Source organism: Odocoileus virginianus, chromosome 30 (genome assembly GCF_023699985.2).
Source record: "Odocoileus virginianus isolate 20LAN1187 ecotype Illinois chromosome 30, Ovbor_1.2, whole genome shotgun sequence".
Taxonomy (NCBI): Eukaryota; Metazoa; Chordata; class Mammalia; order Artiodactyla; family Cervidae; genus Odocoileus; species Odocoileus virginianus.
The window spans coordinates 33,395,317-33,419,763 of NC_069703.1; the positions used below are offsets into that span (position 1 = coordinate 33,395,317).

The 24,447-nt window shown below is 41.9% G+C and overlaps 1 protein-coding gene across 3 annotated transcripts in view; it reads left to right on the forward strand.

The window, feature by feature from the left end:
• The first annotated feature begins 7,148 nt into the window (after positions 1 to 7,148).
• The window catches only part of CDC42 (cell division cycle 42), a 50,444-nt gene continuing 33,145 nt past the window's right edge, over positions 7,149 to 24,447 (forward strand). The window contains exon 1 of one of the 3 annotated variants that reach the window (XM_020874520.2): positions 7,149 to 7,252. The gene's annotated coding sequence lies outside the window, so the exon portion shown is untranslated. Of the gene's footprint in view, positions 7,253 to 8,222; positions 8,244 to 24,447 lie in introns of those variants that run through there. The other 2 variants (XM_020874519.2, XM_070458880.1) reach the window with 2 other exon arrangements.

Consider the following 24,447-nt stretch of genomic DNA (forward strand, 5'->3'; position numbering starts at 1 on the left):
GAAGAGGCAGTATTTGAGCAAAGACCTGCAGGTGGAACGGAGCAGGAGCGAGAATAGCAAGTGCAAGCTTCAGAGGGTTTCACAGGAAGCTCAGATGTGTCTGAGGAACAGCAAAAGGCAACGAAGTTGGAGCCCAGTGAGTGAATGCATGGTCCGGAGGAGGCCAGAGGATGGGCAGGAGCCAGGAGAAGCTACTGAAGTTAAGTGCGGGGATATTGTTCACCTTTGCTGCCAAGGTACCTAGTACATAATGGACACCGACTACTTGCTGAATACTGGTAGCAATGTGCCCATGACCAGTTAAGCCACAGAAGCAATTCTTGGATCATTTTCAAGTTAAAATTTCATTTTTGTGCCGTATGCTTCTGAGCTCTTACCAAAACCGACCGGATGGGGAAGGAGTTGCTCAGGTGTTTCTAGCTGCTTCTCTTCCCTACCCCATCTCATCCTCTCTTCTTCAGTGACCCAGATTATCTCCACCAGAGATGTGTAACAGAGATGACGGCGGCAAGCCTGGGCCAGTTAGAGAAAAGGCAGGTAGGAAACAGGTTCGGTCAGTTTCTCTCCTTCCTCTGACTCCAAGAAGGGTCCAGGTCCCTGGGCAAGGGTAACGATGTGGCACAAAGTGGAGGAGAGAGAATCAGCAGCGGGGGGACTGCATAAAGGGGAGGAGGCGGGGTGGTGGCCCTGGGAGGCGTCTGCCGCTGCAGCAGCGCTAGTCCCGTAAGGTGCGGCAGTCCTAGCAGAAAAATGGGGCTGCTCGCAGGGCCTGGGGCCGTGGCCAGCCTGGGGAGGGAAAGACCAGTCAGTAAATCAGAATGGAAGGGAAGGCCTGAGTCTCGGGGATAGGAATTCATTTATTTGGCTATGCCAGGCCTTCCCTGCAGCATGAGGGCTCTAGTTGTGCCATGTGGGACCTAGTCCCCCTCCCAGGGATTGAACCTCTGCCTCCTGCATTGGAAGTGCGGAGTCTTAGCCACTGGACCACTGGGGAAATCCTCCAGGAGTAGGAATTGACACAACAACATCAACCTTCTAGTAACAACAGTGGGAGTTGGTTTTATTTAATTATTTCTAATTTTAATTTTTATGAAATATTACACGTGAGAAAAAGCACAGAAAACAAGTATACAGTACAATGAATACTTACAAAGCAAACATCCAAGTAATCATCACCCAGGTCATGAAACAGAACATTGTCAACATCATCCCCCAAGCCCAGCACACCCCGATCCTTTCCAGATTACTATCTCAGTTAGAGGCAACCAGTAGCTGGATTTTATAATAATCACTTCCTTGATATTCTTAATAGTTTTATCACCTATGAATCACACAGAGAGTCTTTTCTTTTTAATTAATTAATTAATTTTACTTTACAACATTGTATTGGTTTTGCCATACATTGACTTGAATCTGCCAGGGGTGTACATGTGTTCCCCGTTCTGAACCCCCCTCCCACCTCCCTCCCCGTCCCATCCCTCTGGGTCATCCCCATGCACCAGCCCTGAGCACCCTGTATCATGCATAGAACCTGGACTGGCGATGCATTTCACATATGATAATTTACATGTTTCAATGCCATTCTCCCATACTGTTCCACCCTTGTCCTCTCCCACAGAGTCCAAAAGGCTGTTCTATACATCTGTGTCTCTTTTTCTGTCTTGCATATAGGATTATCGTTACCATCTTTCTAAATTTCATATATATGCGTTAATATACTGTATTGGTGTTTTTCTTTCTGACTTACTTTGCTCTGTATAATAGGTTCCAGTTTCATCCACCTCATTAGAACTGATTCAAATGTATTCTTTTTAATGGCTGAGTAATATTCCATAGTGTATATGTACCACAGCTTTCTTATCCATTCATCTGCTGATGGACATCTAGGTTGTTTCCATGTCCTGGCTGTTATAAACAGTGCTGCACCAATGTTCATCACAGAGAGTCTTAAATTAGGATTTTCTTATGTAAATCCTAAGACTGAGGGCCACCAAGGACAGCCTCTTTAATACAGATCTTTCTCCAGTGAATCTTGGCAGGCTCTGGGGAGATGGTAGTGGATTTGAGGCTTTGGTGTTTGTCAGAGAAAGTGTTGTTGAGGCTTCTCTCATTCAACCAGTGTTTGAGTGCTCACAATGTTTAGAGCTCCTGAAGAGCACTCTCAGGGGCATAAAGATGCACCCCAACCTGAGCCTGGCCCGGGAGCTTACAGTCAGGCAGGCAAGGTGTTGATAAACATGACAGAACAGGGTGAGGCCTGGGGAAATCCTCAGATAAGTGCTCTGGGAATTTAGAAGAGGCAGGGACCACTTTTGGTGGCAGGAAGCAGAGCAAGCTTTATGGAAGAGGTGGATGACGGTCATTCATGCATTATTTAGCAAACATTTCTGAAGGTCAGCAGAGTGCCAGGAAATTAGGTAAAAGGAAACAAAAATGAATAAGTTAAGGTCCCTGCCTGCTCATGGCCAAATGACATTTTAGTAGATACAAATATGGCATGCTTTAAATAGAGCATAATAGGAATAATTGGTTATGTGGAGTTGTCTGGGAAGCTTTCACAGCTGAGATCTAGGCTAGTTCTTGAAGAAAAGAACAAGAGTTTGGCAGACAAAGAAAGGAACCACTGAATCTGCCTAGTTACAGAAGTGGGAAATGACACAAGGTCAATGTTGGCAAAAGGAGCAGTTCATGATGGGAAGGAGAGTGGGACTTGAGAGGTAGGATAGATGGACAGGAAGGGTGTTGTTGGCAAGGGGAACAGCATTAGCAGGACATAGAGACCAGAAATCATGGTACCTGCATGCACAATACTAAGTAACTTAGTCTAACTGCAGCATAAGGGGGTGGGATGAAAGTTGTGATGGAAAAAAAAAAGAAAGTTGTGATGGTTAATTTTATATGTCAACTTGACTGGGCTGTGCGGTGCTGAGATATTTGGTCAAACATTATTTTGGATGTGTCTGTGAGGGTTTCTGGATGATATTAACATTTGAATAAAGCAGACTGCACTCCCTGATGTGGTGGGCCTCATCCAACCGGTTGAAGGTCTGAACAAAAAGGCTAACCTTCCCTTGAGTAAGAAAGAAGTAAGTCCTGGCTTTGAACTCAAACTGAAATGTTGACTTTTCTTGGGTCTTGAGTGGCTGGCTTTTTTACTGCAGTAGAAACATTGGCTCTTCTGGTTCTCAGGCCATCAGACTTGGATGGGAACTGTACCAGTTCCTGCATCTCTATCTTGCCAACTCATCTTGCAGATCTTGGGACTTACCAGACTCTGTAATCATGTGAATTAATTACTTATAATAAATCTCTTTAGGTAGATAGAGATCTAATTGGAAATATAGATAAATATAAATATATTAATAAATAGAGGTAGATCTATCCATCTATCTATTGAATCTCCTATTGGTTCTGTTCCTCTGAAGAACTAATACAGAAGGGAAGGGGAAATAACTTTGGAAGGCAAGCTGGTGCCTGATCATCAGGGACAGAGAATACCTGGCTAAAGGACTTAGAATTTTATTTTGAAGACAGAGGAGAAAGCACTGGGATTTTCTGAACTGGGCAGTGTCTTAATAAGAACTGACATCTGGGAAGATGAAATCTCTGCTGTATAAAAATTCAAACACAGCTGCTTTTTAAAATTTTTTAGCTGCACCACATGGCATGTGGGATCTTAGTTTCCTGACCAGGGATCGATCCAGCACCCTTTGCAGTGGAAGCACAGAATCTTAACCACTGAACCATCAGGGAAGTCCTAAAAGAGAGATTCTTAAAGGAAACCTCTAGAAGTTGGGTATTAATTTGTGGGCATAGGCTCTATGCTGCAAAAAATTTGGGAACCCTGGGTGTATGAAGGTTCAGGGATCCAAAGCAGATCTAGGCACTGCAGAACCTGAACCACGTGGGAACTGGAAGATGATTTCTGTGGTGCTGACGAGATTTATGAGTAGCTGAAAATTTGGAAAAGGGGGTGAGTAGGGGTTAGAGAGGGTAGAGATTTGGGAATCATCTATGTAGAGGGTGGTGGCAAGTACCGCAAGGGGCAGACACTGGGGGCAGGAGTGGTGGAGTGATGATGCATCAAGAGCCTTGAACTTACAAGTAACAGAAAACTACTCCACCTGACCCAGGCAGTAGAGGGAATTTATTGGCTAATGTGATTGCAAATTGAAGCAAGACTGGATCCAAGGGCTCAATCATGCTGCTGAGACTTGGTTTCACTGTCCTCTCTCTCCGCTGTGTTCTCCGCTCTGTCTTGGTCTCATTCTCAGGCCGTCGCTCTCCTGACTGTGGGAATGTGGCTGCCAGCAGCACCGTGATTATATGCTGCTCTCAGAAGGGGGGTTCATTCAACTGGACAGTTCTGACCAAAGGCCCAGAGTCGGAGCTCATGGTTCTCGTTGTGTCACGTGCTCACTGCTGGGATGCTGTGGCCGGAGAGTCCTCTAAAATATTCTGATAGGCCAGGCATGGGTCACGTGTCTAGCCCTGCAACTTGGGGGAGACTCATCTCCTCTTGAGCCACAGGGGTTGAGAACTGGGGGAAGAGCTGCCCAGGGGAAATGAAAATGCTGTTACCAGCGGAAGAAGGAATGGGCTGGTAATCATAGGGGAAGGAGGACTGGAAACCCACAGGCTGGCCCTCCTGCAAAAGTGAAGCAGCTGCCGCCAGCGGGGCAGTGGGGAGGGGCCCCCAGGAGGTGGAGGTCTGGGCTGACAGCCAGGGAAGGGCTAGGCTGGGTCAGAGAGTAACACTGCTGCCTTTGGGGCTCTGTAAAGGTTGGGGAAGGTTCTGACAAACCCCAACAATGGAACAGACAAAGTGCTAAGTGAGTCCTTGTCCTCGGGATAAACGCAGGAAAAACCAAGTGGGCTGGGTGACACCCCATCAGGATATTGTTGCTGATGGAAAGGGCAGACATGGTCTGGGGACATTGATGGGAATTGTGAGATGGAATGGAGGAAAGGTCACTGCCAACTGGTTTTGTGGAGGGAGAAAACAACCAGTAACCCTTCCAGTTTAAGAAACTAAGCTCGTGCATTTTTCCAACAGTCAAAAATTTACAGTACCAAAAATAACCTAAATTCCAACAGTAGGAGATTGATTGGATAAATATAGAAATGCCTGAATAATGAAATGCAGCCTTTAAAAATGATGCCTGGGGACTTCCGTGGTTGTTTAGACTTCACCTCGGCCTTCCAGTGCAGGGGGTGTGGATTTGATCCCTGGTTGGGGAGTTAAGATCCTACATGCCTTGAGGCAAAAACAAAACAAAACAAAACATAAAACAGAAGCAATATGGTAACAAACTCAATAAAGACTTTAAAAACAGTCCACATTAAAAAAAAAAACACTTTATATTTTTTAGTATACCATGCTTTACTTGACATGGAAAGATGTTCACAATGTAGTATTAAGAGAGAAATGCAGAGTACAATCTGTTTTTGTGCAATAAATGTGTATACATATATCTATGAATATCTGGAAAGGTGTACACCAAATGTTAAAAGTTGGTATCACTAGGGGTAGGACTAACAGCTAAAGCTTATCTTCTGATTTCATTTTAATAAACTTGCTAGGTAGTATGTAGGTAACTACCTACATACCACTTACTACCAACATACTACCCACAACTACCTACATACTACTAGGTAGTACGTAGGTCAGTGGCCTCTTGGGTTTGAGTCCTAGCTCTGCCATTGCCTGGCTTGGTGAGCTTGGGTAAGTCCCTTAACACATCTGAGCCTCCGTTGATGCATCAATGTGGGGGTAAACTTTGTGCGGTGGCAGTATCCTAGCCCATGAAGTTTATCCCAGACGTGATTATGGCTAATTGAAAAAAAAAAAAAAGTGGGGGTAGTGGTTCTTAACTTCTAGGGTGGTTGTAAATTTTACATTAGCTACTATTACATGCAAACCTGTTAGCACCAACCTATAGTAAACACTCAAAAATGTATTTTTCTTGTGTAATTAAAAAGTCCAAAAGAAACTCTTAACTATTAAATATATTGGAAACAAATGTTTTTCTTGGCCAAGTTTAACTGTGGTGGTCATTAACAAAGGAGCTAATACTAAGATAAGCTATTTTCCTGTAACACTGGGAAACATCTGAATAAGACAGGAAAGGTTCCTACTCTCCTGAAGTTTATACCCTAGCCGGGAAGACAGATGATAAACAGATTCTGTGAGGATAGCAAGATCAGGAAGTCGGTGACATTGAAAGGATGAGAACCAGCGGAACAGCTCAAGAGGAGGCAGTGAGAGCGGGTGTCTTGTGGTGGGGAGGAAGTCTCTAAACCAAGAGATGTGGTTGGAGCGAGGGACAGAAGGGTCTAAACATACATGAGAACTGACCTCAGCTCTTAAGCCAGTTCAGTTCAGTCGCTCAGTAGTGTCCGACTTTTTGCGACCGCATGGACTGCAGCACGCCAGGCCTCCCTGTCCCTCACCAACACCCAGAGTTTACTCAAACTCATGTCCATTGAGTTGGTGATGCCATCCAACCATCTCATCCTCTGTTGTCCCCTTCTCCCGCCTTGAATCTTTCCCAGCACTATGGTCTTCTCCAATGAGTCAGTTTTTCGCATCAGGTGGCCAAAGTATTGGAGTTTCAGCTTCAGCATCAGTCCTTCCAAAGAATATTCAGGACTGATTTCCTTTAGGATGGACTGGTTGGATCTCCTTGCAGTCCGAGGGACTCTCAAGAGTCTTCTCCAACACCACAGTTCAAAAGCATCAATTCTTCGGCCTTCAGCTTAAGCCAAGGCGAACTGAATACAGGCCAGGGCGAGTCAGGAGGCCGTCCCACTTGTAGCCTGGTCTCGGACAAGTCACTGCCCATTTGAGTAGCCACTGTCTTCTCTGCAAAATAATGATGCTAACACTTTGTAAAGATGCAAGGATCAAAAGACATGTGAGGGGCAGCGCTTTGCAAGCGATCGTTTGTAGCATAAATTACAAACCCAGGAGAAGAACTGAAGAAAGAAATCCAGAGAGCAGCCGCCAACTAGCGACCGCGGAGGTTGGCGCGTGCGCGTTAGGCTGCCCGAGCCACGGGCCTGGGGGGAGAGGGGGAGGAGTTCAGGCCCCTCCCGGAACCGCTCGGCCTCTTTTCGCCTCCCGGCCTCTCCCATTTCCGCGGATAACCCAACCGTGCGTCGCCTGCGTGCTGACGTCAGGCGCGTGCCCCTGTCCGGCAGCCGAGGAGACCCCGCGCAGTGCTGCCAACGCCCCGGCGGAGGAGCTGAGGTGAGTGTGGGGCCCGAGGTTGCCCCGCGGGAGCGGCTTCCCCCTCACACCGTCCCCGTCCCCCCGCCGCGCCGCCCCTGGCGTCTCCCCGTCCGCGGGGACCTTCCGCTCTGGGACCCTCGGGGGGCGGGCGCGGGGCGCCGCGGGGGGAGGGGTGCCGGGTTCGCGCGGCGCGGGGCCGGGTTCTGTCAGGGGGACTGAGGGGAGGGGGTCGCGGAGGCCCTGGCGGCGGCGGCGGGGGGCGCGGGTCCGCCCCGGAGCGCGCGGCCAGGGCGTGAGGTGCCGGGGCGAGGGCGCGGCCGGGCTGTCACCGGTCAGCGGCGGAAGGAAAGGGTCACACCCATCCCGGCCGCCCGGCTGTCCTCCCCCGCGGCCCCGCGGACGCCCACTCCCCCATTCTCCGGGGCGGACGGCCGGGCCGTGGCAGCGAGGGCCGCAGACCCTCTCTCAGGCGCCCGCGGGCTGGCGGGACCGGGGCTGCCCGGCTGGCCCCCAGCGCGCGCCCCGGCTTCGACTTCCTGCTTCGCCGCGGACATTTTGCGGCCGGCGTGGGGGGGAGGGGAGCGGATCGTGAGCGCGGTCGGGGAAGCTGGCGGCCCGGGGTGGCTCGGCCCCGCCGCGCGCCTCCTCCTCTCTGCGGCGCGGCCGCCCGACGCCTCGTCCCGCGCCAGGAGAGTGGCGGCGGGGGGGGCGGGGCGGCTCGGTCTCCGCTTCTCCCGTCTCCTTGATTCCTGCTTTAGGTCGAGTTCCTCCCAATACCATTTCCGTTTGGCTTCTCCCAACTCTTCTCCCTCCCCGCCTCTTCAGCTGAAGCTTCCCTTGCTGAGAGTTAACCTAACCACCTCCCGAAACTGTCGTTCTGCCTTTTGCCTGATTCCTCTCTTTAGGGAGAAATTTTTCTTTGTTCGTTTGCTTCCTACCCCCACCCCCCTTTTCCCTTTAAGTCCTAGAGAAATGCAGTGGGGAAGATTACGTCATTGCAATATAAGGGGTGAGAGTTTTTAACTCCTGCTAGTCAGGGGCTCGCTAAATTAAGGTAGCATTTGGTAGCCTCTATTGGGTCCACCCAGTGGCATATCCTGCCTGTTTCCCAACTCCTGGTATTCAGAGATGATCTTTTGAAATCCTGGCCGTCTCATATGCGTCTGAAAGCCAGGGAGGTTTAAGATCTCAAGATGATCTTAATGCCGGGGGAATAAAACGTAAGACAACACTTTGCTTTAGCCATTTGGCGTGGGCAGTAACTTTAAAGATCCCTGTGACTGTACTGGAATGAAGTTAATTTATTTGTGGAAGCCTTTCTTTGTTCCAAAATAACATTCCCAGATTATTTAACTTTAGTAAGTGTGTCTTGTTGATTTAGAGTACGTACCTAAGTCTACTCACGTGCACTTTTGTGGCAAAGGTGTGGTGAAAAGAGAATCAGTTCATTTTACACCTGTTCTTTGCTTGCTGGTCTCTTTAGTTTTGTAATTAAAATGAGTTTTGGATTTTTAACAACAACAAAAAAAACCCTTAAGTGAATAACATTTTCAGACTTTGGAGATCACAGTATTCTTTCTGCAGAATGTTAGGCACATCTTGAATTGTGTATGCTTCACTGTAGCCCAGAAAAATATTAGCATTGTAAAGCAAATGAGATCCAATTGTGTAATGCATTGTTATAAGGATAGTTCATGTTGGAACAAGTACTTTCTTATTGTTTCTCGTTTCTGTAGAGAGAAGAGATTGCTTGTTAAACACTTAATAGAAGTGGTCGATTTAAAGCAGCTTTTGGTAGTTTGTAGGTGTTGGTAGATGATTATATAGGTGTGGAGCTTGGAGCTTCTGAAATATATTTGTTTGCCATAATGTATCTCTTTTTAAGAATAGAAAATTGAAGTACTTATCTACTATAGTTCTCAATTCTTCTGTACTTAAGAGCTTTAAATACACATATATCAATTATCTTCTTCCCTTTTAAAAGTATGGCAGAATAGTTTGGATTTACAGCTTTTATACTGAGGCAGGGAGATTGGTAATTGAGTATTAAAAACGAGCTCTTTCCCAGTAATTTTTTCAAGACCCCAAAGGTATCATAATCTCTTAAAATGTTTGTATATAATAGTCAACACCTGTACTCAGTTGAACTTAATTTTTTGGGCACCCAAGGCAGGTATTACAGCCTAGGGTGGTGGTGATTCAGTTTCTAAGTCGTGTCGGACTCTTTGTAACCCCATGACCAGGCTCCCCTGTCCTCCACTGTCTCCTAAGGTAGGCAGGGGCTGAAATCAAACATCAGTGAGATTCTTTTAAAGCCCACCAAACCCACATCTTGACTTTCTTGTAACTTCAAGATTTTTTTTATTCGGATACATTTTCCACTTTTAATTTTATGGTTTATTAGAGAAGCATTTCTAGTTACTTTAAAAATGGTTCACTAACAAAATGTTTTGATTCAGGATGTGTTGCACTTGGAAAACTTCGAAGTACAGTTTACTGTGCCTGTCTGGGATTGGTATTTATAGCCATTCTTGGAAGTAAAAGTCAAATTGTACTTTTTATTTTAAATGCATTTATTGTTTTAGGGTCTATTTTTGAGAGGACAAGGAATGCTTGATGAGGAACACTTAAGGCCACAGAGCTTTCTCTGCTGGGGGAGGGGGGTTAATATTTTGTTAACTTCTGTCCCATAAATAGACCTATATATTTCCTATTAAAGATTGCATTCTAGGTTTTCAATATTCGGTAGTCTCTTCCAAGTCTATTAATCTCACCCACTAGAATGTAAGTCTATGAAGGCAGGACTTTTGACCTGGTATGGTCAGCCTGATCCCTAACACTTAGAGTAGTACCAAACCATGATGTATCTCAAGAAATGTTTGTCAAATGAATGAGTGTGATGTCTGAGGGTTAGCATTTTGCCTTTCTACGTATTCTGCAGGCCTGTGTGCTTTGTTTCCTGAGACAACTTCTGTGCTTGGTCACCCATATCCATATTTGGGCTCATTGATGATTACTAATCTCCTTTTGCTTGACCATATCCATATGTTTACTCCTATATTTTCTGCATGTGTACTATCTGAATAATTAACAGTTGCTTAGAAAATATTTTCTGATGACCGGTTTTTATTCTCCTAAACATTATTCAGACTTTAATGTGTTTCCTTCCCCAATTTCTTTTTTGAAATAGCTTAATTATGCGACCTCTTTTCCTCAATTTAATGGTATAAAATTCTTGGTCATGTTATGTTTTGTCCCTTACGTTTCTACTTTTAGTTACTCATCCCTTTAGTCCAAAATATTTTTGCTACAGCAAATCAATTTTCATTACTTGTTTTGGCCTTTGCTCCTGTTATAAGTCCTGGATGTCAAAACTCTTCTTTACTAGTTGCCCGTGGGACATTGGTCTCAAATTGCTCATTCCATGAAGTGAAACCCCAGTTTTGCTACCAAAATGGTGTCCTGTTAAAGAAAGTTGGAAACATTTTTTTCTTAAAATATTTAGCTATTATGCTGAAATCCAGAACAGTTTCTAATTGAGCAGACATCTACATATTAAGTTATGGTGTTTGCCAAGTGTCAGTGGTCAGTCACCTGAAAACCTCTGTTGTTCACTCTGTTCTTTAACACTTTACACTTGCATCATTTTCTGTAAGAGTAAGTCATTTTGATTTGCTATTGCTGTGTTTTGAGAGAGACACTGCGAGTATAGTGATTTAAGAGTGTAGACTCTGGAATCAGACTGCTTAGATTCAAATCCTGGCTTTGGCATTTATTAGCTCCATGCAGCCTGAGTAACGTCTTTGTGACTGTATTAACCTTCCATAGGAAAGGACTTAGCAATAGTCTGTACCTCACGGTGGTGGTGGTTGGTCGCTAAGTCATGTCCGACTCTTGCGACCCTGTGGTAGGCTCCTCTGTCCATGGGATTTCCTAGGCAAAAATACTGGAGTGGGTTGCTATTTCCTTCTCCAGGGAATCTTCCCAGTTCAGGACCCAGGAATTGAGCCCGTGTCCTGGGCACTGCTGGTGGGTTCTTCGCTGCTGAGCCTTTAGGGAAGCCGCACAGTGTTGTAGGAGTGTTCTAAAGGGAGTACTTAAAGCAGTTACCTGGGGCGCAGCAAGTGCTTTGTAGGTGTTTGCTCTTGCTATTATTACAGTCTTGCTTAATGCCCCCAGTTTTGAGAAGTTATATGCATTTCTCTCAAACATCAATAGTTTAATAACCATCCCTCCCCCAGCTTAATCTCATGAAACCGTAAAAATTAAATGAAGTGGGAATTGGTGTCTGCTTTAAGCTTGTATTCATTATCTTAAGTAGTGTCATAGAGCTAAGGGTGTAAGTTTTCAAGTGTGCAGTGTGTGGTCCTGTGGACTAACAGTATAAGCCTCACCTTGGAGCTTCTTAGATATCTCAGGCTCCATTCCAGTCCAACTGAATCAGAATCTGCATTTTAATGCAATCTCCAAGTGATTTTCAGGCACATTGAAGTTTGAAGCACCCTTTGAGTTATAGTTTCCTGCCTATTGTGTAGAATCGCCTCATGTCTGTGCTCATCATCAGGAACTAATGTGTTTAGTTTCCAAAGAGTCATTACCCACTTAGTAATAACTAATCTTAAATTCTAGTTTTAGAACTGCTTGAACTTGAGTTCAGTTACGCGTTTGAACTCAGTGACTTTTTATGGAAAACTAATTACTGTTATGAAGAGCATATGATTAGGATCATTCACGTAATTGTTGGTTATGAAAACAGGTTAAATACAAAGTTGGCATTTAGCTGATCAAATGTAAAAAATGTTTTCTGCTTTTTTGGTACTAAAATAAACCATATCTCCAGTCTCAAGGGAAAATGTTAATAACTAAAACCTAGTCTTACTTAGCTACCATCCTGAAAAAATTATTGCTATTTTTAAAGGACTTGATTAAATTTTCTGATTTTTCTTAATACTGATTGATGTAGAAGAGATTCACCAGTAATATCCCTGTGCAGTGTGTTCTCCAGAGCAGTGTTGCATGACATTTTTCAAATCAAGGGAGACATAAAAAAAATATGGTATACCACCTTGGAGTAAAAGCATAAGACTACTCTTGGCTGGCTGGAGGTGCTGCAGTCCCAGGATAGCTGGGAATCAATGTCTCACGCACACCTGTGTCCGTTCTGTGTGTCCCAAGGGGCACTTTGAAGCCATCTGCTGTTGGATATTAAGCCATGGCCATCAATTTCACCTAAAAAGATTATTGCTTTTTTTACTCCTTGTGTAAACAGAAGAGATTGAGAATAACAGGTCAAATGAGGAGCAGATGAAATCAGGGGGAGAAATGGAGGTGGAATTAAAGAATACTGTAATTAGTGTTAAAGACTGTGAGATGATACATTTTGTAGAAGAAACCATAAGCAAGATTTCAGCTACAGTCCGTTTACTTTGTTGGTGGGCAATTTAAAGATATTTGTAATTTTTTTGTTTTCTTTGGGTTTACTTTAAATCTGTCTAAAAGCAGATGAAGAGGAGTAGGATGTGAAAGAGTCAAGTTTCTTAAGAAAGATACCTTTGTTATATGTGGTTTCAAGGATTTTCATCCTAATACAGCTTTGCTGTAGCTTCTAGTGTTTGTAAAACAGCTGAAGGCTGTTTGAGAGGAGCTCAATTTTAGAATCTTTTGAAGTGGAATTAAACCATCTATATTATTTATTACTTTTCCAGAAAACCACATTTTTATTGTGAGGTTTAAGAATAACAGTACAACTTAAAAGTAAACTTAGATTTTAAAATTAAAGTTTCATTTTTCAGATAACTAGGGATGAATGGATAGTTCCTGTGAATATTGAATACTGGGGCTTTAAATGTGAGTGCTAGGGTTTTAAATCAGTATCTCATACTCTAATTTGTTTCAGAAAGTGTATAATAGTGTATAAATAGTATACATAGTATAACATATAAGCTATGAAAATGTTTGAATTATTTTAGGTTGTATAATTTATTTGTTTAAAGGGCCAAAGGAAATGTTAGTTCATCCTAAGCATTTATAAATCAGTGGAGATGGGGATAAGGGATACTTTAGAATTTTTAAGAGTGGGATTTTTCTGGTGGTCCAGTGGTTAGAACTCTGCCTTTCCAATGCTGTGGGCATGGGTTCAGTCCTTGGTTCGGGAGCTAAGATCCCACATGTTATGCTGGGTAGCCAATAAATAAATTAAAAAATTTAAGGGTAATACCTGTGTTAATTCTCTAGTGTGTTTCAGAATACCTGGAAGAGGTTTCCATGGGGATGGGTTGGAACCCCTACTGCATATATCTCCATTTTGGCAATTTATGATGTGTAAGTTTGTTAAGGGTTTATAGAAGTTTTTTACGTTTGATCACAGATTATCAGAATCTGTTTCATTCATTGTTTTTTAAACTTATTTGGTGATGGCCCCACCTCCCCAACCCATGGAACACCCAGTTCCACCTTTGAGAAAGTGGACTGGGAGATAGTGGTGTTTGGTGGCTTGTTAATCTCCATTAGGTTCAGGGGCTGTTGGTGTGTCTTTGCTGTGGGTAGAAAAGTGGAAAAAATTTTAAGTTCCTGAGGCAAGTGAAAGGTAGAAACTTTAGCAGAGGCCATAGATTATCTATTCATGCTGTAGCCTAAACCCCACTCAAAATCTTTGTACAGAAATTGCTAATATGCACTTCCTTAGGATGGAATTTAGCATTTTATGTATAAAAGACATCTTTGGGGTATTGATGGGGGAATTAAGTATTCATTGGAAGGACTGATGCTGAAGCTCCAATATTTTGGCCATCTGATGTGACCAGTCGACTCATTGGAAAAGACCTTAATGCTGGGAAAGGTTGAAGGCAAAAGGAGAAGGGGGCAGCAGAGGATGAGATAGTTAGATAGCATCACTCACTCAATGGACGTGAGTTTGAGCAAACTCCGGGAGATATTGGTGGACAGAGGAACCTGGTGTTTTGCAGTCTGGGATTGCAAAGAATTGGACACAACTTAGTAGCTTAACAGTAACAACGTGGGGGTGTAGCTCCATCTCAATTTAAAAATCAGGCAAGGTATTGGAAAGGTTGCAGACCATTATTAGGGACTGAGAAAGTGATTGTGTAGTGACTGCAAAGGAAATCTCTGAAATGGGGTCTCTGTCTCCAGTTATCTTTGTTCTTGGATCAGTGATCCTAGTTTGAGTATTTATTATTTTCCAGTATTCTGAAAAGCTTGCAGTAATTTCAAAGCCATTTTTTAAAAGCTCTGAAAGTCATGTAATTCTTAAAACTACTTTGAGATCCAAAGAAGTTTTATGTTTAAAAAATGATTGTTAACTTACACAAGTTTTTTAGGACTTTGTGGCAGTAATCTGTAAGTTCTTTGTATTTTTTAATTTGACATCTTTTGCTTTTTCTTGTCATACATACTGCCCAATCCAATTCTCCCTCCTCACAAAAACAAAAACCTGGCCCAGATACCATCTTTTATGTTGATTCTTTTTCCCCCTTAGTTTTATATATTACATGGAAATGAAGATGTGTTCTAAAAAATTGTCCTTGGTTCTAGTTCAGAGCCAGGAATAGAAAAAATCATTTTACTTACTGTTGGATGGTTGACTAAGAGAGGTGGGAGAATGGGGAAAGATGATTTTGTGGGGTCAGGATTAGGGTTAAGGACTTAGGTTGGGCTGTTTTAGTTCTTTTTAAAAAATTACTATTTTTTGGTAGTGGGGTAATTTTTCTTTAGGATCACAATTCATGCCTTGGATGTGATATATGTTGAAGATACAAAAGTGTGTTTTCTTTTTTTATTTTTTTAAAGTGTGTTTTCTGTTGACATCAGATTCTTTACCTCTGCTACTTTAAGTTAGAGGCATTGGTATCGTTTCTGCTCTTATAAAACATAGATCTCCCAGGCTCTGTCTTTTTTTCCAATACGAAGATGGGGTGATTCTTTGCAAATATTAACACACACACTCAAAGAAACGTAAGACTTAGAAACAGCTTTTAAAATAGAGCTAATCAATAGCAAAGATTTTTGTGACAACCTAGTTTCTGGAAATAACTTTTTGGCAGTTCTGTGTTTTGTTAAGTATACTATTTTAATTGATGTTAAATCTGAGTGAATTGTTCCAGAATTAGAAGCACATTTTAATTATAAAGCTACTGAGTGTAAGATTGGCTACATTAACTATTTCACTGTGATACAGTTGGAAACATCATGTGGTACGAATTCTTTATAGGGATCTTGCTTTTTATAGAAAAGTATCTTTTTTTGCTAGTTTTAAAACTCAGTAGTTTCCCTGGTGGTCCAGTGGTTAAGACTGGACTTCTAATATAAGGTGGGGGGGATTCCTGGCCAGGGAATTAAGATCCCCTGTGCCACATGCCACAAAAAAGAAAAAAAGTAGAATTGTGCATTCCTGGACTACAGTTCCTCATGATGATTCAGGGTATTTATTCCCCAAAATGATATTGAGTGGCTTTTAAACACTTTGATGTTAATTACTTTAGCTAGTTTGGGGCTGTGGCCTTGACTTAAACTTTAGGAATAGGATTCTTGTCTTTCAGGGGGAGTTAAAAAAATTTTTTTTTTCCTTCCTCCCTCTCTCCCTTTCTCCAGATAGTAATAGATGAGGGTTTAGAAGCTTAGAGGATTGACTAATGGGTATATTCTGAGTTCAAAGAACAAGTTTTTTTTTCTTACTTGCTTCATCTCTAACCCATACTGTTTTATTAGTGATTTCAGCAACCCTTTGTGTGCTCTCTGGAAATGACAGTTCTAGGTGTTGGCGATAGCAGTGAAGGCAATCGACCAAAGCAGATCTCTGGCCCCATGAAATTGACACACTAGTGTGTGGGTTGGAGATAAGTGGCTAAAAATGAAGAAGGGGAGGCAGGGTACAGTGGAGTGTTTCAGGGTTTGTAGAACTTGGGGTGCAGTTTAAGATAAGGTAATCAGAGGAGTTCTCACTCCAGAATGACATTTGAGCAAAGACCTGTAGGAGATATGACTGAATGAGTCATCCAGGCCAGCGCATTCTAAGTAGAGGGGACTACTCTAGTAAGTCTTAAATCAGTGACTAGTGCTGTTCTGCCTAATTTTTTTTTCCATTTATTTTTATTAGTTGGAGGCTAATTACTTTGCAATATTGTAGTGGTTTTTGCCATACATTGACATGAATCAGCCATGAATTTACATGTGTTCCCCATCCTGATCCCCCCTCCCACCTCCCTGTCCACCTGATCCCTCTGGGTCTCCCCAGTGCACCAGCCCCGAGCACTTGTCTCATGCATCCAACCTGGGCTGGTGATCTGTTTCACCCTAGATAATATACATGTTTTGATGCTGTTCTCTCGAGACATCCCACCCTCGCCTTCTCCCACAGAGTCCAAAAGTCTGTTCTATACATCTGAGTCTCTTTTTCTGTTTTGCATATAGGGTTATCGTTACCATCTTTCTAAATTCCATATATTTGCGTTAGTATGCTGTATTGGTCTTTATCTTTCTGGCTTACTTCACTCTGTATAATGGGCTCCAGTTTCATATGTCTCATTAGAACTGATTCAAATGAATTCTTTTTAATGGCTGAATAATATTCCACAGTGTATATGTACCACAGCTTCCTTATCCATTCGTCTGCTGATGGGCATCTGTTCTGCCTAATTTTATATGAAGTCTTTAAAAATATACAAATTAATTTTTTTCTTTATTTAAAAATTTATTTTTTAAAAGAAGGATAATTGCTTTAAAAGAAGTGTAGTATTTATTTATTTATTCCATTTATTTTTATTAGTTGGAGGCTAATTACTTTACAATATTGTAGTGGTTTTTGCCATACATTGACATGAGTCAGCCATGGATTTACATGTGTTCCCCAACCCGATCCCCCCTCCATCCCATCCCTCTGGGTTTTTCCAGTGCACCAGCCCTGAGTACCCGTCTCATGCATCCAACCTGGGCTGGTGATCTGTTTCACCCTTGATAGTATACTTGTTTTAATGCTGTTCTCTCTGAACATCCCACCCTTGCCTTCTCCCACAGAGTCCAAAAGTCTGTTCTGTACATCTGTGTCTCTTTTTCTGTTTTGCATATAGGGTTATCGTTACCATCTTTCTAAATTCCATATATTTGCGTTAGTATGCTGTATTGGTCTTTATCTTTCTGGCTTACTTCACTCTGTATAATGGGCTCCAGTTTCATCCATCTCATTAGAACTGATTCAAATGAATTCTTTTTAATGGCTGAGTAATATTCCATAGTGTATATGTACCACAGCTTCCTTATCCATTCGTCTGCTGATGGGCATCTAGGTTGCTTCCATGTCCTGGCTATTATAAATAAGAAGTGTATTATTTAAAAGAAATGTATTATTAATGCATCTGGAATACCATTATAGGAGCTTAGCTTCTCAAAATATGGTATGTGTATATAATTTCCATAGAAGGAATTAATAGTCAAAGTAGAAGTTTCTGCTTTGATGATGTTATCTTTGGTTGCAAAGTGTGCTCTAAAAGGCATATTTGTTGCCAGCACATACTGGTTGTTTTTCAGTCTTTGCAGCTCTTCTCTTTGTTGTTTTTGTTTTTCTTGATCTCTTTTAGTGGATAGAACTATACTGTTACCCCTGTGCGGCCAGGCTGAAACATCTGCAGTCATGCCAGCTGTACTGCCTTGACATAGAATTTAGTGCAAGTGTTATTATAATGTCTTCATTCTTCGTTGAGTTATTTCTTCAAGTGCTTAGCTGAGTGCTTCTGTAGAAGTTCACCCTGTTAATTTTACATCAAAATTGGTAGACTGCTTTGATTCAGAATGTTGGTAATCTTATTTTAAAAAGAAAGTCTTGTAGTTTGTAAAATACATTGTTGAGTGTCTGAATGTAGCTGCCTCTGCCTCATTAGATGTAACAAAATGTAAAGGATCGCGGTTCCTTTTGTAACTGAGGCGGCCTCTCATCTGACAGCCTGTTTAGAGGAGGGCTCTGTTTGTCACTCATTCTGTGGTGTGTGTTGTCCAGGTTACATGGTGACTTTTTTTTTTTTTTTTGCTGCAAATGTATGCTTGTATGTGGGACTTCTGATACAGACTGGCACATGATTTCATCCTTGATGGACTTAGGACCAAATTATTGTGTTCTGATTCTGAAAAGGCTATTCTTCTGCGTGTTTTCTTACAAAAGAACGTAATAGCTTGACCTTAAGATTTCTTTTCCAACTTCTCCATTTGTCTGTGTTACACATCTCTCCTGTAATTTCCCGAACTAAAAAAGCTTCCTCATAATTTACCACCTCCTTAAATAAACCCATCCTCCACTCACAGACTGGTCAACTGTTTCTTCACTGGCATACAGCCACTTCCCTAGCTCAGGCCCTTGGATTATTAAAGTAGTTTCTTAGCTGAGTTCCTGTATTTTATCTGGTTACCTTTGACAGTTCACCTTGGAGTACAGATACAAGATTGATACACCTGAAGAGAAAAACTGGTTCATGGATCAGAAAGAAATGGTAGCCTCTTATTCCCCACCCACATTAAATGAAAGTTCCTGTCCTTCGCTTTCAGAGTCTGTATGACATGAACTCATCCTGTGTGTGTGTGTTTCTTTCACTTGATAGGCTAGCACTTCTTGTGCCCTTTTCTCCTGAAATCTATTCTCATTCTTGACCACTCCCATGTTTTATTACTTTTGAAAATCTTTGGAAGTTGTAGCAGACTATTGCAATTGTGTTAGTCTCTTCTGCTTATAACTAGTAAATTATACAAGGTGATGTATGTCAAGCTATCTAGTATAGTGTTTTACACAGAGTAGGCATTGAGGAAATTACTAAATTTGTTTTGAAGTCAGGGTTTCTGCCTTACCCAATGTAGTGCTATAATAGACACTTAAATATCTTGCTGACCTGTACGGTATGTAGAGTCTTTTCTTGGAAGAACAGAAGTGTAACATGTTCTAGATTCTAACTTGTGTCCCGATGCAGTGAAGATTGAAAAAGATCTGTTAGGCACTTGGTTCTTGTTCATTAATTGATACACACACACACACACACACATGCACACTCACTCTAGCATAGCTGTTATTTTCTTCATTGTTTGCTCTGTTGGTATTCTTCATAACTATTTTTAATATGTATTGCATGTCGTTCTCTGGTGTTTTGTTAATCATTTTTTCTGTTGTAACATTATGGTATTTCATTGTTTCTTAATAAAATATTTTCTTTATTTTGGATAAATTATACGAAGTGGAATTATTTTTTAAAAAACAAGAATAAAAGTATTTTAATTGTTGAAATACATTGGTACATTTTAGTACTAAGTGGATGAAGGGGATTATTGAGGCAAATGAGTGAATATTTTATGACTCTTGGAATACAATACAATATGTTAAAAAAATATGCCTATGCTCATGAAGTAGATCACAGATTTTTATGGGTTTGGTTTATTGGTACTTGATACCTTATAGACCAGGTTTGCTCATAATGTTTTCCTTACTTGTTGAATGTCTTTTGGAGATCTTTTCATTTTAATAGATAGCTTTGTTTTTAAAATTAAAATACTACATGCACATGGTGAGAGCTTCAGTACAAAAGAGAATATGATGAAAAATATGTCTACTCATCGCAGACACACCCATATCCTCTTCCTAGAAGCAGTCAGTTGTCCAGCAGATGTATTTTTGTAGAGAGTCTCTGGACCTGTCAGTATATATGTTATTTCCTCTCCATTAAAAAATTCCCATGCATCAATTGCTGTATTATGCACACTCTTTGCACTTTCCTTTTCAAAAACAATATATCTTGGAGATCTTCCACACTTGTGCTGTATTGGTACTGTTTTGTTAGTGTTATCGTAACAAAGTACCATAGTCTGGGTGATTTAAGCAGCAGTTTATTTCCTTACAGTCCTGAATACTGGGAGTTTAAAATCAGGGTTTGGGCAGGGTTAGTTTCTTCTGAGGGCCTCTCTTTTTAGTTTATAGATAGCCGACCTCTAGTGTCTTCACTTGGTCTTCCCTCTGAGTGTCCCAGTCTTGTTATAAGGACACCAGGTTAGATTAGGGCCCACCAATATGATCTCATTTTACTTTCATTATTTCTTTAAAAGCTATATCTCTAAATATAGTTGTATTATTTAAAAATTTTTTGAATTTAAATTTTTAATTGGGGAATAATTGCTTTACAATGTTGTGTTAGTTTCTGCTGTACAACAGTGTAAATCAGCTACATGTGTTGTATGCATGTAGCCCGTCCCTCTTTAGCCTCCCTTCAGCCCCCTCCACCCCACCCTTCCAGGTCGTCGCAGAGCACTGAGCAGAGCTCCCTGTGCTATCCAGCAGCTTCCCACCAGCTGTCTTGTTTTACGAGTGGCGTATATATGTCAGTGCTGCTCTCTCACTTCACCCGCTTCCCCTCGTGTCCATAATTCCATGCTCTACATCTGTCTCTATTCCTGCCCTACGCATATGTTCATCAGTACCAGTTTTCTAGATCCCATATATATGCATTAATATGCAATATTTCTTTTTCTTTTTCTGACTTACTTCACTCTGTATGACAGATTCTAGGTCCATCCCCATCAACAAATGACCTGATTGGGTTCCTTTTTATGGCTGAGTAATACTCCACTTATGTTCAGTTCGGTTCAGTTCAGTTGCTTAGTTGTGTCCAACTCTGCGACCCCATGAACCGCAGCACTCCAGGCCTCCCTGTTCATTACCAACTCCCGGAGTTTACCCAAACTCATGTCCATTGAGTCGGTGATGCCATCCTACCATTTCATCCTTTGTCATCCCCTTCTTCTCCTGCTCTCAGTCTTTCCCAGCATCAGGGTTTTTTCAGATGAGTCAGCTCTTCGCATCAGGTGGCCAAAGTATTGGAGTTTCAGCTTCAACATCAGTCCTTCCAATGAACACCCAGGACTGATCTCCTTTACGATGGACTGGTTGGATCTCCTTACAGTCCAAGGGACTCTCAAGAATCGTCTTCAACACCATAGTTCAAAAGCATCAATTTTTTGGTGCTCAGCTTTCTTTATAGCCCAACTCTCAAATCCATACATGACTACTGGAAAAACCATAGCCTTGACTAGTAGCCTTGACCTTTGGTGACAAAGTAATGTTTCTGCTTTTTAATATGCTGTCTAGGTTGGTCATAACTTTCCTTCCAAGGAGTAAGTGTCTTTTAATTTCATGGCCGCAGTCACCATCTGCAGTGATATTGGAGTTCAAAAAAATAAAGTCAGCCACTGTATCCCCATCTATTTGCCGTGAAGTGATGGGAGCAGATGCCATGATCTTTGTTTTCTGAATGTTGAGCTTTAAGCCAACTTTTTCACTCTCCTCTTTCACTTTAATCAAGAGGCTCTTCTCAGATTGGGAGAAAATAATAGCAAACGAAGCAACAGACAAAGGATTAATCTCAAAAATATACAAGCAACTCCTCCAGCTCAACTCCAGAAAAATAAATGACCCAATCAAAAAATAGGCCAAAGAACTAAACAGACATTTCTCCAAGGAAGACATACAGATGGCTAACAAACACATGAAAAGATGCTCAACATCACTCATTATCAGAGAAATGCAAATGAAAACCACAATGAGGTACCATTATACGCCAGTCAGGATGGCTGATATCCAAAAGCCTACAAGCAATAAATCCTGGAGAGGGTGTGGAGAAAAGGGAACCCTCTTACACTGTTGGTGGGAATGCAAATTAGTACAGCCGCTATGGAAAACAGTGTGGAGAGTTCTTAAAAAGCTGGAAATAGAACTGCCATATGACCCAGCAATCCCACTTCTGGGCATACACACCAAGGAAACCAGATCTGAAAGAGACACGTGCACCCCAGTGTTCACTGCAGCACTGTTTATAATAGCCAGGACATGGAAGCAACCTAGATGCCCATCAGCAGACGAATGGATAAGGAAGCTGTGGTACATATACACCATGGAATATTACTCAGCCATTAAAAAGAATTCATTTGAATCAGTTCTAATGAGACATATGAAACTGGAGCCCATTATACAGAGTGAAGTAAGCCAGAAAGATAAAGACCAATACAGTATACTAACGAATATATATGGAATTTAGAAAGATGGTAACGATAACCCTATATGCAAAACAGAAAAAGAGATTCAGATGTATAGAACAGACTTGTGGACTCTAGGAGAAGGCGAGGGTGGGATGTTTCAAGAGAACAGCATCGAAACATGTATATTATCTAGGGTGAAACAGACCACCAGCCCAGGTTGGGTGCATGAGACAAGTGCTCGGACCTGGAGCACTGGGAAGACCCAGAGGGATCGGGTGGAGAGGGAGGTGGGAGGGGGGACTGGGATGGGGAATACATGTAAATCCATGGCTAATTCATTTCAATGTATGACAAAAACCACTGCAATGATGTAAAGTAATTAGCCTCCAACTAATAAAAATAAATGGAAAAAAAAATAATCAAGAGGCTCTTTAGTTCTTCACTTTCTGCCATAAGGGTGGTGTCATCTGCATATCTGAGGTTATTGATATTTCTCCGGCAATCTTGATTCCAGCTTGTGCTTCCTCCAGTACAGCATTTCTCATGATGTACTCTGCATAAGTTAAGCAGGGTGACAATATACAGCCTTGACATACTCCTTTTCCTATTTGGAACCAGTCTGTTTTTCCATGTCCGGTTCTAACTGTTGCTTCCTGACCTACATACAGGTTTCTCAAGAGGCAGATCAGGTGGTCTGGTATTCCCGTCTCTTTCAGAATTTTCCACAGTTTATTGTGATCCACACAGTCAAAGGCTTTGGCATAGTCAATAAAGCAGATATAGATGTTTTTCTGAAACTCTCTTGCTTTTTTGATGATCCAACATATGTATCACATCTTTTATTCATTCATCTGTCAATGGATGTTTAGGTTGCTTCCATATCCTGGCTGTTGTAAATAGTGCTACAGTGAACATTGGAGTACATGTGTCTTTGTATTATGATTTTCTCAGGGTGTATGCCCAGTAGTGGGATTGCTGGGTTAGTTTTATTTATTTTCAGTTTTAGTTTTTTTAAGGAACCTCCATACTGTTCTCCAGAGTGATTGTGTCAATTTACATTCCCACCAACAGTGCAAGAGAGAGTTCCCTTGTCTCCATGTCCGGTGCAGCATTTATTTGTACATTTTTTGATGATGGCCTTTCTGACCAGTGTGAGGTGATACCTCACTGTAGTTTTGATTTGTATTTTTCTAATAATGAGTGATGTTGAGCATCTTTTCATGTGCCTCTTGGCCATCTGTATGTATTCTTTGGAAAAATATCTGTTTAGGTCTTCCACCAATTTTTGATTGGATTATTTGTTTTTTGATGTTGAGTTGTGTGAGCTGCTTGTATATTTTGGAGATTAATCCTTTGTCAGTTGCTTTATTTGAAGATATTTTCTCCCATTCTGAGGGTTGTCTTTCATCTTGTTGACAGTTATATTCTGAGTTACTGGTGTTTATGACTTCAGCATATCAGTTTGTGGGGTGGGCACAATTTAGTCCCGTAACAGTCACTATAGGTCATTCTTTTAAAATAGTTGCGTGATATTCCTTCGTAATAAAACCTCTTTTACCGTTCCCCTGTTGGTGTGCATTTTGCTTCTGCAAACAAGGCTGTGGTAATATGTTTGTGCCTCCCTCTTTGCATACTTGGAGAACGTCTTAGAAATGGAACTGCCAGATCAAAGAATGTATATATTAAATTTTGTTAGGTACTGGCCTACACATGGGAGCTTGTTCCTTATTTTTTCTGATACTTTTTGGAAGCAAAAATTTGCTTTGTGTATCATGTCCTAATGTAAAATCCACATTTTATTTTCAAGGGTATATCATTGACTTTCACTTTGCGTTTTGATGGAGTATAAACACAACCCCCTGTAGAAGACTGCTTAATTAGATTCTGAATTAACTGCTTATCCGGGTCATTTCGGGGCTTCCCAGGTGGTGCTAATGGTAAAGGACTTGCCTGCCAATGTAGGAGACGCAAGAGATGCGGTCGATCCCTGGGTTGGGAAGATCCCCTGGAGGAGGGCATGGCAATCCGCTCCAGTATTCTTGCCTGGAGAATCCCCACGGACAGAGGAGCCTGGTGGGCTACAGCCCATGGGGTCACAAAGAGTTAGACACCACTGAAGCGACTTTTGCACACAGCACACTGGGCCACTTCACAGTGATAAAAAGCATTCATATTTGAGTGTTAAGTGCTGTACAGAGGAG